A 13,624-nucleotide genomic window follows, 5' to 3' on the forward strand; every position below is an offset into this window, starting at 1 on the left:
ATGTCCTGCCTCTCATCATTTACATTCATCCAGTTTTTACATTTTCCAGTGACCCTCCCTCCTCCGCTTATAATGGTTATATTTCTCCATTGACTCAGCCTTGTTTATAAATATTTGACATCAGTAGCCACTTTTGACAGTTGTCATTGTTCTTTGTGACTAATAGCTTCATGCTGACCATCATAACTGATCTATCCAACATCAGACAAGCAGTTGATTGTGGTAATTTGATCCAGATAGTAATGGAACATTTGAGTGTGAGAGATAGTTGGGCCCTTGTTATATTCTATAACTGCTTCAGAATCTATGAATTTGTAATCCATACCAAGCAACTTTGAATATCCATCTTATTTTCCATCTTTACCAATAACTTTCCTGGGATATCTCCACTCTTTAGGTTCCTCTCTCTTATAATAAATCTTATCTCCCGGATTGAAACTAGTTTCCAATGGCCGTACCTTATATCTTAAAGCTCACCAAATTCTTCCTGAGACTGTTATTTCAATGAAAGCCTTTTGCAATGCATTCAAATGCTCTGAAAAATTAGAACTAATCATAGCCCCATCCCAAACTGGGGCCTGATCATTTTTTACTGATGGAATTTTACGATTCCTACCAAAAACCAACTGTTGAGGACAATATACCCGAACCATCTGGGATGAATTCTTAACACGTATAGCCAATACTAATGCAGGCAATATTGTACAGTTTGACTGATGTGCCAAAGTTTTGTTGATTACCACATAGTTCTTTCAAATATCTCATTGCTAAAAGTTCTTTCTGCTGCCATATTCACAACTGTTATGTTCATAACTGCACACATATCTCTAAATTCATCATTAGCAAATTTCCCCCCCAATATCAGTCGGAAAGTTTGTCGATGGTCCGAGTCTGGTCCCTATCCACTTTCCCATTTCCTTATCCACAAGTTTTTTCTTATCTTTGCAATGTATTATTTTGATTGGCAACATCTGCTTGCCAAATCTATCAATTGTAAAATGAAAATGTTTATTTTCTTTATTCTATATCTTTAAATCCATAGCCTCGATTTCATTGAAATCTCTTGGTAAGGCAGACCAACTGTAGGCTGAAATGGTATGCATTGATATTTCTAACAAATCTCACATCTATCACAATTTTCTTTGATATTTTTAGCATATTCCCCATCCCTTATTTCTGCACCCTTTACTAACATTTTTAACCTTTTAAGGGGATACATTGGCAAATTGCCTGTGTAATTTCCACATTTGACATTTTGTCTTTTAATTTTCTACCCACCAATATCAACAACACTTCTTTCATTTTTTTACAGGAGAGGTTATGTTCCATTAAAGGAATACAATAGTGTCTGGCTGTGTCAACTGCAAATTCACAGATTTTCTAAACACAATAGCTTTTTATTTTCCCTTCCCATTTCATGTGTTTTTTTCATCAATGGTTTACTTAATAACAATGCTACTTCACCAGACTCTACATCTGTGTTCATAAAATGATTGATTTTGTCTATTTTACAATGAATGACAACTCTTTTCAAAGATTTTAGTGTGTTATAATCCCCAGATCTGAAACTGGAGCTCTCAAATTCCTTAATGTTGTCCTAATCCTTATAACTCAAAGAATCTAGGTATCATTTTAGCCAATGATAAATGTGCATCCACTGTCCAATGCTGTACAATCAAAATTCTGTGACACCAGCACATTCACCACTTGTTTGAAAACTTTTGTGCCCAATATAGTGTTCTTTCTTTTATCTGTGAAATAACTCCACAGAGGCCATATCCTGTCATCATGTCATTCTTTATTTACATGTGGAGAGTCTTTGATACTGATCAAACTCTCTCAGAACCAGCTCTCAGAATGAGCAGAACCTCTGACACTTCTATTTATATCTGTCAGCCAGGGCTCCCTGATTAGACTAGGTTAACAGCCCCAATCAGGGAACTCATATTCTATGATGTCCACCTGGCTGACCTTGTTACAGTCTGTAGTGATTGTATCTGTATTTTCATCCTCTGAATCTTCCATTTCATGTCGGTTTCAATTATTTTACTGTACCATTTAGAACAGTTCATGGTAAATGGCATGTTGAATCAAACCTGAAGCATTGATTGACCATACCTTGATCATTTCTGGTGCTCATTATATTATTGAAAATCCAAAATTCTATTTTCTTCTCAAAATTATCAATAATATTGCTGTCTACGTTTCTATTAGTTATAGTTCTCCTTTTATGTTGTCACCTATGACCTGTTTTTAGACAGTCTGACCAATTTGTTAACATCATCAGCTCCATTTTCTATCATATCACTGATTACTCCATTGTGCTACTAAAACATTAAAATAGAATGCTGTTCTCGGTTTTTGTTTTCGTGCTTCTGATATCTGTTCCAGCAGAGTATGCTTATCTGCAAACTTAGCTCCCATCAAATTTAAAGTTTGTCTATAAAATAAAACAAAGAACTGTGGATGCTGGAAATTTGAAACAAAGATAGAAATCGCTGGAGAAACTCAGCAGGCCTGGGTGATCTGTGGAGAGAAAAATAGAGTTAATGTTTTGGGTTCAGTGACCCTTCTTCAGAACAGTTCTGATAACTTAAATGGCATTGCAGCTTGCAGGATTTCCAAATGAAATTTCTGCAGTTTTGCATGCAATCTACTGAATTCCATTATGAAGGCTTCCATGGTATTATCCAGTCTTTCCAAATTTGTCAAAATCTGACAACATCTCATAAACAGACATTAAATCAATTTTTCCATAACTTTTATCTGTGAAACAATCTGTCCAAACTGTTCAAGCACAGATGTGTTCAAATCATCAGGATCCAATTCCAAAAAATTGTTGCTTCTTCTCCTGCTCCTGTGTAGTAGTGTAAGTGCTAAAGCCAAACTCAGATTCCTCTTTGGTAAAGAAGTAGCTACAGTCCACATCACAACTTCATTCTTCCACTGGTCATAAGGCCCATTCTCAGAAAATAGGGGTGTGTATTCGTAACCTGAAACTTTGCATTTTGACTCAACTATCCTCTGCTATCAATGTTATATGCTGGAAGGTAACTATATTTAAATAAATTCCATGCCCACAGCTTTAGTTAGAGCTTTATTTCAGTGATCCACACTCCATAAAACTCACACTTATTCAAACCCAATTAACCCTGAACTAAAATATCCATCATTTGTTTCCTTGGTCTCAGGCATCCTTTCAGACATTATTAAATTATAACAAAGTATTCTGCTTTATAATCCACTGTTGAGAAACTTCCCCAATGATGTTATTGTGTCAGAGAGCCATTCTGACCGTGTTCTCCCCTATTGTGCTTTCTGTTCCTGTACCTCCCAGAAGCCAGTGAAATTCAGCCCCAGATGTCATAGGTGTTGCATTTTACACTATAAAATCCATTCTTTATCTGCACTGCTGATTAAAGAACAACAAAGAACAAAGAAAATTACAGCACAGGAGCAGGCCCTTCGGCCCTCCAAGCCTGCTCCGATCCAGATCCCCTATCTAAACCTGTCGCCTATTTTCCAAGGACCTGTATCCCTCTGCTCCCTGCCCATTCATGTATCTGGCTAGATACATCTTAAATGAAGCTATCGTGCCCGCCTCTACCACCTCCGCTGGCAACGCGTTCCAGGCACCCACCACCCTCTGCGTAAAGAGCTTTTGATTAATAATCAAATTAGCAGATTCCATTTTCTGGATCACAAATGAAACTGTACACAATTAAACTTGTGAACTAATAAACAATGAAAGATAGGAGAAATTGTAGAAATATTTTTATGTTATTGCTATAAACATATTGAGCCTGTTTTGGAATCAGAAGCAAGTCTTCCTGGCAATTGTTGAAGGAAAGGTTTATAAGCTCATCAAAGGCTAGTGTTATGGTCACATCAGTGCTTGCCTCAGAGCAGTCCATGAACTGCAAAATTTGTATACGCTCACATATTGCGCTCTTTTTAGTTTTTCAATGTTTTAGATTAAAAAAAATCAGCAGCCCAGCTTTCTTCTTTGAATAACATAAAATGTTAAGCTATTACACAACAATTGTTGAAAGATATTTAAGTAAAGAATGATGATATTATTAGCCAAAATACAGGCAAATGATTTAAAGTAAGGATACAAGTTACATATGAAGGTGAAAATGAGATCTGTTTCTGCTATTCTTGCAGGCTTGGCTGCTTGAAGATTCTCTTTCTGAAGTGAAGGGATTAGAAACTTGAAGTTAGATTCAGCAGCTGCGATGACTTCTGTAGTCATATAGTTGAATGTTCCTCCCACAGGTGGACTGGGCAGAGCAATCCTTGTTTTCATTTTGTGGCACTTTAGGTTGTTCTGGTAGTTTTGCTCAGTTCATCAGTCCTGGATACCCAGTTATCTCCCTGTTGAGAAGCAGCTACTGCTTATGATGTTCCTCTCATGATCTCTACACAAAATGGTTGCTAACAGCCAGGCTTTTATGGAGATCAAGACTTGAATGGGCTGCTACCCTAAAACTGTTGAGTAATGCTTCCATATTTGCTATTGGGTTAGCAATCATTGTCTTTTAGTTGAGGTAATGAACATTTTTAACTGACTGGACCATTAGATTGGATGTCTCTTATCCTGTCAACTTAGTTGGTGAAACAGGAAGACCTATGCATACTTTCAGAGGAATGATTGTCACAGAGCTTCTGTTTACACTTGGAAATGTTAACTGAATTTCCAAAAGTCTCCTGTGATTTCTTCTAGAGACACAGTATGCTCCCTTTACCAACTGAATCCGCAAGGATAGTCATGTGACTACTGGAAACCATTTTATAAGATTTCTCGTGTCCATTTTAAAGTTAGATTAGATTCTTAGACAAAATATACATTATAATTACACAACTGTGACGCAAGGTATATCCAGGAATTCCAACAAATTCTTTTCTTTGATACAAAAAGGAACTTGTTCGAAAATATCATAGGAATCATTTTGAAAAGATTTTATCAGGGTGAAACTGCTAAAATAAAAAAATCCACTCTGAATTTACAAAAAGAAAAAAATGTAAATGAATTAATCATACGACAGCACCTGGTCTGCTGAGTGTTTTTGACATCTTCTGTTTTATTTCAGAGTTACATCGTTTCCAGTATTTTCCTTTTGTGTGATTAATTTAATACCTGCAGTGGTGGGAAATGTAAATAAAGGAGAGTTTCTGTTGTTCAAAAACTATCTAGAAGAAGTTGACCAAGTTCTTAGAATTAAATCTTTTTAATGTGTTCACTCTGGGTGTAAGTTGGAAGGATGTCTTCTTTAAATATATTAACTTTATTACTTGGTCACTGTATGCTTCTTTACCTTCTATAAAATCAAACTTTCAAACTTGAAATGATGAGGCTTGCTGCTTTCAAAGTCTGCACTGATCCAATGGAACTGCAGCATAGCTCCAGCAACCAGAAAGGAAAAAATCAGCAGAAAGGATTTACTGCTTGTTTCCTAGTCAGGCCATCGAGAAAGCATTATGTTGATACCTGCAGATAAGAAGGTTGGATGTCACTTGCCATCTAATGTGGACTGCATTATAGTATGTTGGCCTTTAATATAGTGTAGATATGACTAGCAGACTGATTTATGCTACACTTTCGTTGTTCAATGTTGTTCAATAAAATGTTTTGAATCTTTTGCACAGATAAGCTGATCCCCTGACATCTGGACCCAGAACTTCATGTTGAAAATGGGTGCTCCAGACAGCTTCTTTCTCTGCCTCTGCTTGCAAATTCTGCCTTTGCTCACTTGGGCTGTACATCATTCGCTATCAAATAAGTTTAGATCCCAGTGCGGCCTGTGATTTTATAATTTATAATGTCACTGTTGCATCCACCAGAACAATTTGCGGCACTTTGGGTGGACTCACTGCCACCTGTCCTTAACTGTATGTGTCCGCATCACTAATACCAGGTGGGGAAGGACATCATTTTCGGCAGAAGATTAATTTGACCATGATAAAAAATAAAGGCACATTACGTATTAATTAGCAGCAACTTGCATTACATCGGAGTTTGATGAGAGTCCATGGTAACATCTCATTCTGAGTTTAAGAGTAAGTCCACATTACTAACACTGAAATAATCTTACACAGAACTGGCAACAAATATAGAACTGGTCTTGCAACTCCTTGCTGACTAGTTAGCTTCTGCCAGGAACTGTCCTTTATATCCTGATGGCAAAACTTATGATTGATGTCAGTTCACTGTTTCAGGTACTAACTTGTACAACAGGCTTTATTCTCTGCTTTCTCAAAATCACAGTCTCCCTGGGGAGATTAGAATAGAGTCAGTGTTTGACAGGACGAACATGAGCAAGACCACAGAATGCCACATCTTTAATCGAGTTTGTGTGACAATGAAGTGACAAGAAGTAAGTGAATGAAGCAGATGAAAAGAACAAATGGAATAAGACTTTTGTAAACTGTGTATAATGGCCAGGATTCTTGCTTTTCAACACTGTAGCTCTTGAATACTTTTTTTCACTTAAAGTATTAGGGGCTGCTTCTTCAAACATGATATAATTTAGGCGTGCTCTTTTAGGCATGATGGAAAGGGAGCCTCTGCCTTTTATCACACAAGACCATCAACAGGAAATAGTGTTCTCCTCAAATTGGGAATTCCAGCATCTTCAACTCAGAGGAACTCAGCACATCATCAGTTGTAGGACTACATATATAAGGGAACCACAGGACAGAGACGGACTTTGACGGGGGTGCAGACTAAAGATTACAGCTTTGACTGTCAAAGAGAAATTTTAACCTCTGAACAAAGTGGGTCAATGGAGGAGCCATACCAAACTTCCTACAATTGGGAAGCTGGCCACTTCCTTCAATCAACAATTTCTAACAAAGTAGTGGGGAGCTGTATGTATGTCCCGAATGACTGGGATGCTGCATTTGGCATTCAAAATCCCCCTGACCTTACACAACTCACATCAGCGGCAGAAATTTGAATAGTCATATCCCCAACTTTTACATTAGGATGAGACACTTAAAAATTAGATTTAGATTTAGATTTATTGTCACATATAAAAATACAGTGAAAAGGTTTTATTGCATGTTATACACAAAGTGTTGCCATGCTGCAGCTCCATCTTGAAGCATTGAATAAAATGCAGTGGAGTTCATCTTTCTGTCTTCTTGTTCCTCCTCTGCTGCTCAACATCAGTTGGAGTCTCTGAAATGGTCTCCTGGGTGTCTGTGATGAGCTCTGGGGTCTCGGTTATGGGTCTCCACAGCCACCATTCCTGCTACTGCCGCATCTGAACTGAGCCATGAGCCTGGGGATGTGTGGGCTCGGTACCTCCTATTCCCCATCTGATGCTTCTCCAAATGCTGCTGCCGATCCTTCGTCCAACCCTGCTTCCAGCTTTCCAGGAGTCCAGGCCTCACTGCGGAACTGGAGCCTCAGCTCGGCTGTGAGTCTGGGCTGGGGGAGTCAGCCCAGGACTGCTCCTCACTTGCCGGGAGACCCTGGGCTAGGATAGAGCCATGTCCGGCTCATCCTGGCATTGCTGATGCTGCCGCTGGAGGCTTCCTCCTTTCCTCCACCACTCTCCATTATTAAAAGAAAACAAAGAATAAATAAAGAAAAAATGAAAAGAAAAGAAAATGAACAAAAGTAAAAGTAAGAAAGGAGAAAAAAAAAGAAAGCAGTTGGTAGTGGATGGGCCTTGGGCTGACTCCTCCTACTCCACTGCCATCTTTGGCTTTTTTGGCTTTGTAGGTGGATTCCTCAAAAAAATATCATAAAGGGCTAAAAACATTTCTACTGAGTTTCGATAAAATAATTTTTTTGGGAAACGTTGAGTGGTTTGTTTTCTAGAAATTACACAGCAAAGAGGATTCAGGATGAAGGCAGTTTTCCATTCTAGTTGCTGATATATAAGGTAAGCAGGTCTTGTTCAAATGCTGTTACTATTAACTATTCCTTTAAAACTGCTGTGGCTGTGGAGTTGTGCTTGAGTTTACTTCCATTTCATTATAGATGGTACCTTGAGTCTGTGACTGGACATTGAGGGTAGGAATGCTACTTAACCCAAAGGTGAGTCCTATGCCAGCACTTCCATGAAAGAATTACCCAAGACAAAAATTACCCTTTCGAACAAAGTGCATGCAATAACTGAACAATTTTGAAATAAATGATATATTTTGATAATGGCAAAGGTCCAAGTGATCAGTTGAAGACCTGGAAAGTATTAAAATTATCTTGGGAACCTTAACATCATGACCATTAATACATATCAGGCTTTGCTTTGTGCAAAATTTTCTCCATTATAGAGGGACCTTATTAAATCATTCAGAGGGTGCACATCCGCCATAATTTAGGAATATTGGAACAGAATGAGGCCATCAAGCCTGCCCCAACTTTCAATATAATCACAGCTGATCAAACACTTCAATGCCTTTTACCCATCCCATCTCCATAACCAGACGTAATAAGAAATCTATCAGTCTCTAAACTTAACATACTCAAAGATTGAGTTTCCATAGGCCTCTATGGTTGGGAATCCCAAAGGTTCACAACTGAGTTAAAAACATCTCTCCTCGTCTCAGATGTAAGTTGCTATTTTGTCAGCCTGTTCCTGTGCAACAGCTAAATGTGGGAATAAGTTGTAAAAAAAGTCAGTGAATTAAAGGGAGGTCAGAAATGGTCAAACAACCCAGCAATCATTCAAATAACTGTCTATTACCTTGTAATATATCAATAAATGCAAATCAGACACATCCTGCTCTTCAGCTCCCACTCAACCTTCCACCTTACCCGTGATACAGGATAACGCACATGAGATGAAATGAAAATCTTCACTGACTGTACATTAACAAATGCAAATAAATTTTCAGTGTTTGTTCAGAGCCCACCAAGAGCTTACTTTTTGCACAGCAAAATATTTTCAGTTCAAACCTGTTTAAGGTTAGCAATTTGCAGCTTTCAGGGTGAACACAGCTACAACTAATTTGTCTCTACAAAGATAGGTCCACGACCTCTTTTCATATATAAATACCATGTAATTATACGGTAACAGTCATTGCTGTCTTGTACCATAAACAGCAAAGGTTAAAAGACAGGGTAGATAATGACTGACCACCACCAACTTTGGGTTAACAGCAATAATAGGTTCTTATGTGAAATTACATCAGTTGCAAACTTTAAAACATTAAAATTACTCTCAGTCCACTCACCAATGACAGAAGACTGACAGCTCACAGTTTAAAGGCAGATAAACAGGGGTTACTGGCAAAGCACATTTTCTATGCAGTGATAATGTCACATTATCATTTCAACTCCAGGCTCCAAAGAACTGACCCTGCAGCCTATGAGCAGTATATTATTCCTTTCTGACACATGGCTTACAGCTCCAGGATTTGGAAACATTCTCCAAAAGTTTCTAAGGCTCAACAAAGGTGAGATTCCTACTAATGACTGCCATAGCCTGGAAACAGTGCATGCTATGTATCACTGTCAGCTGGACTTAAAAGGATATACTGATTGCAGAGACTGTGTTATCTGTCCAACGCTATGTTCATCTTCAGTTACCCTTGTACGTCTTACACTTGTAACATAAGAGAACAAGGAAAACATTTGTCTTCAAGAACGTGATAGATTCACATCTTTTTCCCATTTATATTACAACACTAGCTCCGGATGCAGCATTTTGTAGAACAGTTTACATGTTGATGGAGCCCATCAAGACCCACAAAATGTGTTGTTCTCTTTTTATAGTCATAAAATTTAACCACCGCTCGCCTTCGATTCAAAAGTGGCTGTGCACAAGTGCTAATTATACAGAATTTGATATCCCAAATGTTCACTTAAATAGCAAACACTGTGGTTCTGTTAAAAATAAAGTCAGAAGCTTAAATGTTTCAGCCCAAAGATATGAAGCAGTTCAGCATTGAAACCACCATTTCATTGTAAATAGGCAGATTAGCTGTACATCCATGCATAGTATCCAATTTTCCTGTAATGGGAAACAATGGGCTGATGTTGGCTTTAATTTTTTTTTATTCATTTGTGGGATGTGGGTGTCGCTGGCTGGCCAGTATTTCTTGCCCATCTCTAGTTGCCCTTGAGAAGGTGGTAGTGAGTTCCCTTCTCAAACCGCTGCAGTCCTCCTGCTGTGGGTTGACCCACAATGCCATTAGGGAGGGAATTCCAGGATTTTGACCCAGTGACAGTGAAGGAAAGGTGATATATTTCCAAGTCAGGATAGTGAGTGACTGGGAGGGAAAATTGAAAGTGGTGGTGTTCCCATATACCTGCTGCCCTTGTCCTTCTAGATGGAAGTGGTCGTGGGTTTGGAAGGTGCTGTATGAGGATCTTGGTGAATTTGTGCATCTTGTAGATAGTACACACTGCTACTACTGAGCGTCGAGGGTGGAGGGAGTGGATGCTTGCGGATGCAGTGCCAATCAAGCGGGCTGCTTTGTCCTGGATGTTGTCAAGCTTTTTGATTGTTGTTGGCTCATCTATGCAAGTGGGAAGTATTCCATTACATTCTTGACTTGTGGCTTGTAGATGGTGGACAGGTTTTGAGGAGTCAGGAGGTGTGTTACTCAACACATTAATCCTAGCTTCTGAATGCTCTTGTAGTCACTGTGTTTATGTGGTGAGTTCAGTTGAGTTTATGGTCAATGGTAACCCCCAGGATGTTGATAATGGGGGATTCAGTGATGTAACACCATTGAATGTCAAGGGGCAGTGGTTAGATTGTCTCTTATTGGTGATGGGCATGGCCTGGCATTTGTGTGGCGCAAATGTCACTTGCCACTTGTCAGCCCAAGCCTGGATATTGTCCAGGTCTTGTTGCATTTGAGCACGGACTGCTTCAATATTTGAGGAGTCATGAATGATGTGGAACATTGCACAATCATCAACGAACATCCCCACTTCTGACCTTATGATGGAGGGAAGATCATTGTTGAAGCAACTGAAGATGGTTAGGCCAAGGACACTACCCTGAGGAACTCCTGCAGAGATGTCCTGGAGCTGAGTTGATTGACCTCCAACAACCATGACCATCTTCCGATGTATCAGGTATGACTCCAACCCACATTTATAGCATGGAGCAACCAGGTCAAATCATTCACAGGATGCACACCCCCCATAATTTAGGAATATAGGAACAGAGACAGGCCATTCAGGCCATCAAGCCAGCCATGTCATTCAATATGATCATGGCTGATCAAACACTTCAATACGTTTTACACCCCCCCCCCATCTCCACAAGTCTGTAGGTTATTGGCAATCAGAAATCTATCAATCTGTAACTTCAACATACTCAAAGACTAAGCTTCTGTAGCCCTCTATGGTCGAGAATTCTGAAGGTTCACAACTCTGAGCAAAAACATTTCTCCTTGTCTCAGACCTATGTGGTCATTACTTTTGACTCCCTGGTTCTAAACATCTCAACCATGGGAACCATTTTACCTTTATCTACCCCTCAATCCCTTTAGGTATTTTCAATGAGTTTATGTCATTCTCCAAATCTAGAGAGTACAGGCTCACTTTGCCCAATCTGTCTTCATAGGATAGTCCTGTCATCTCAGGAACAAGTCTGATGAACCTTTGTTGAACTCCCTCTACAGCAATAATATCTTTTCTGAGGTAAGGAGACCGAAACAGCACACAGTAATCCAGGTGTGGGTCTAACCAAGCTCCAAAGCATTTGAAGCAATATCTCCCCTCTCTTGTACTCAAATCCTCTTGCAATAAAGGCTAACATTCCATTAGCCTTCCTAATAGCTTGCTGCACCTGCATGTCAGCGTTCAGCGACTTATTGATAAGATCATCGAGGTTCCTTTGTACATCTACAATTTCCAATCTCTTACTATTTAAGAAATACACTGCACATATTTTTCTCCTACCATATGGGATAACCTGACATTTTACCATATGATATCCCATCTGCTACATTCTTGTTCATTCGCTAACCCTGTCCAAATCCATCTGAAGTCACCTTATAGCTTCCTCAACACACCTTCTGCTGTAGCTTTGTATTATCCATAAATATGGAAATGTTACATTTGGTCCCCAAATACATTCTCTCTAAGCTGTGTAGCCATGCCATTCACACAGCCTCGTTAGGGGTCTGCGCATGCCAATCAGTATGTCAACACCATTCCCAACACTGACGTCTGGTTTTGGAAGTCAGTGCCACACACAGGCCTCAGAGATCCGTGCAGGAGAAAACAAAATTAGAGAGAACATATGTCCCCACCTCCAAATCATTGATACATAGACATATATTGCCAAAAGCTGGGGTTGAAGTACTGATCCTTGTGGTACCCTATTAGTCACAGCCTGCAAATGCGAGAAGGACAATTAACAGACACAAGAAATTCTTGCCCAGTGAGCACCCTGTCTCTGTTGAAAAATTCTGAGAGACAGAGTAGTATAAAAGTCTGACCTTGATTTTCACCTTCATTTCTGAAGTCATGATCTGGTGGGTGGTTTGCATGGACTTTATAGAATTTTCCCAATTTGTACTCCAAATTTGGTATTACTGATGGAATCTTGGAAAGAAAAATACCCTCTGAGGGCTGGAACTGTCATCTAACCTCAATAAGTGACAGACCAGGGTCAATGTTTCTATACTCTTCCACTATAGCTAATCAATTTCTGATTTATGAAGAAGGGTCACTGGACTTGAACATTAACTCTTTTTCTCTCCACAGATTCTTCTAGACCTGCTGAGTCTCTCCTGTGATTTCTGTTTTTGTTTGTTTCAGAGTTCCAATACCAGCAGTTCTTTGTTTTATTTTCTGGTTTTGTACAATTTATACCATTTTCAAATATCACAACATTTATCATTTAATGCCATGAAACAAACTGGATACCTCCTTCCTTTAGTCTACATAAGAGACTGTGATCACAAGTGTCATAGGCCAGTAAACTGGTTATGGGAGGAGTGGTAGGGCTTGGTATCAATGTCCCTTCAAGACTTGGAAAACTCACAGATTTCCTTCAGACACCTGACTTCATTGTGACTCTGCTGTTTCTCAACCTTTCAGCTGTTCGGCTCATTCTAATAAGGTAAACGTCATTCGGGGAGTTAAGCCAGCAACTCCAGTGGTTGATTTAGAACAGGGATATCTCTACAGGATCACATTCTGAGCTAGTGAGGCATTTTAATCTATGTATTAGCAGGTTTGGTCCCATGCTAAAATTACACCAAAAGATAAACTCTGGTTTCCTGAAGAAAACACCAATTTGATCCTTTATTTTAAAAGTAGGTTAGCTCGTTATACCAAGAACCAAAGAGGTCATAGCTGAATTTAGGGGGAGTTGCCTGGACAGTCTCCAACATAGCAGGGATTCTAGTCAAATAGAGCGAGTGGGTACTAAAGATACCTGATCATTCTCATTTGTAATAAGCTACTCCGACATATTCAACACTCATCCATTAACCCACAATTTCTGCTTCCTCTTTAATCCAACATTTGGTCATCTGTCCTCACAACTTTTTCTGTGAATCAATATCATTTTTATTTTGATAATGGTCCTGTGAGGAAACACAGGATGTTGTAACACATTAAAGGTGCTATATAAATATAAGTGATTGTTGTTGATGTTGGTATAAATGTTGCAGGACGCCAACAGGTGCAATCCCAGTA

The sequence above is a fragment of the Rhincodon typus genome, chromosome 9 (assembly GCF_021869965.1).
Source record: "Rhincodon typus isolate 14 chromosome 9, sRhiTyp1.1, whole genome shotgun sequence".
Classification (NCBI taxonomy): Eukaryota; Metazoa; Chordata; class Chondrichthyes; order Orectolobiformes; family Rhincodontidae; genus Rhincodon; species Rhincodon typus.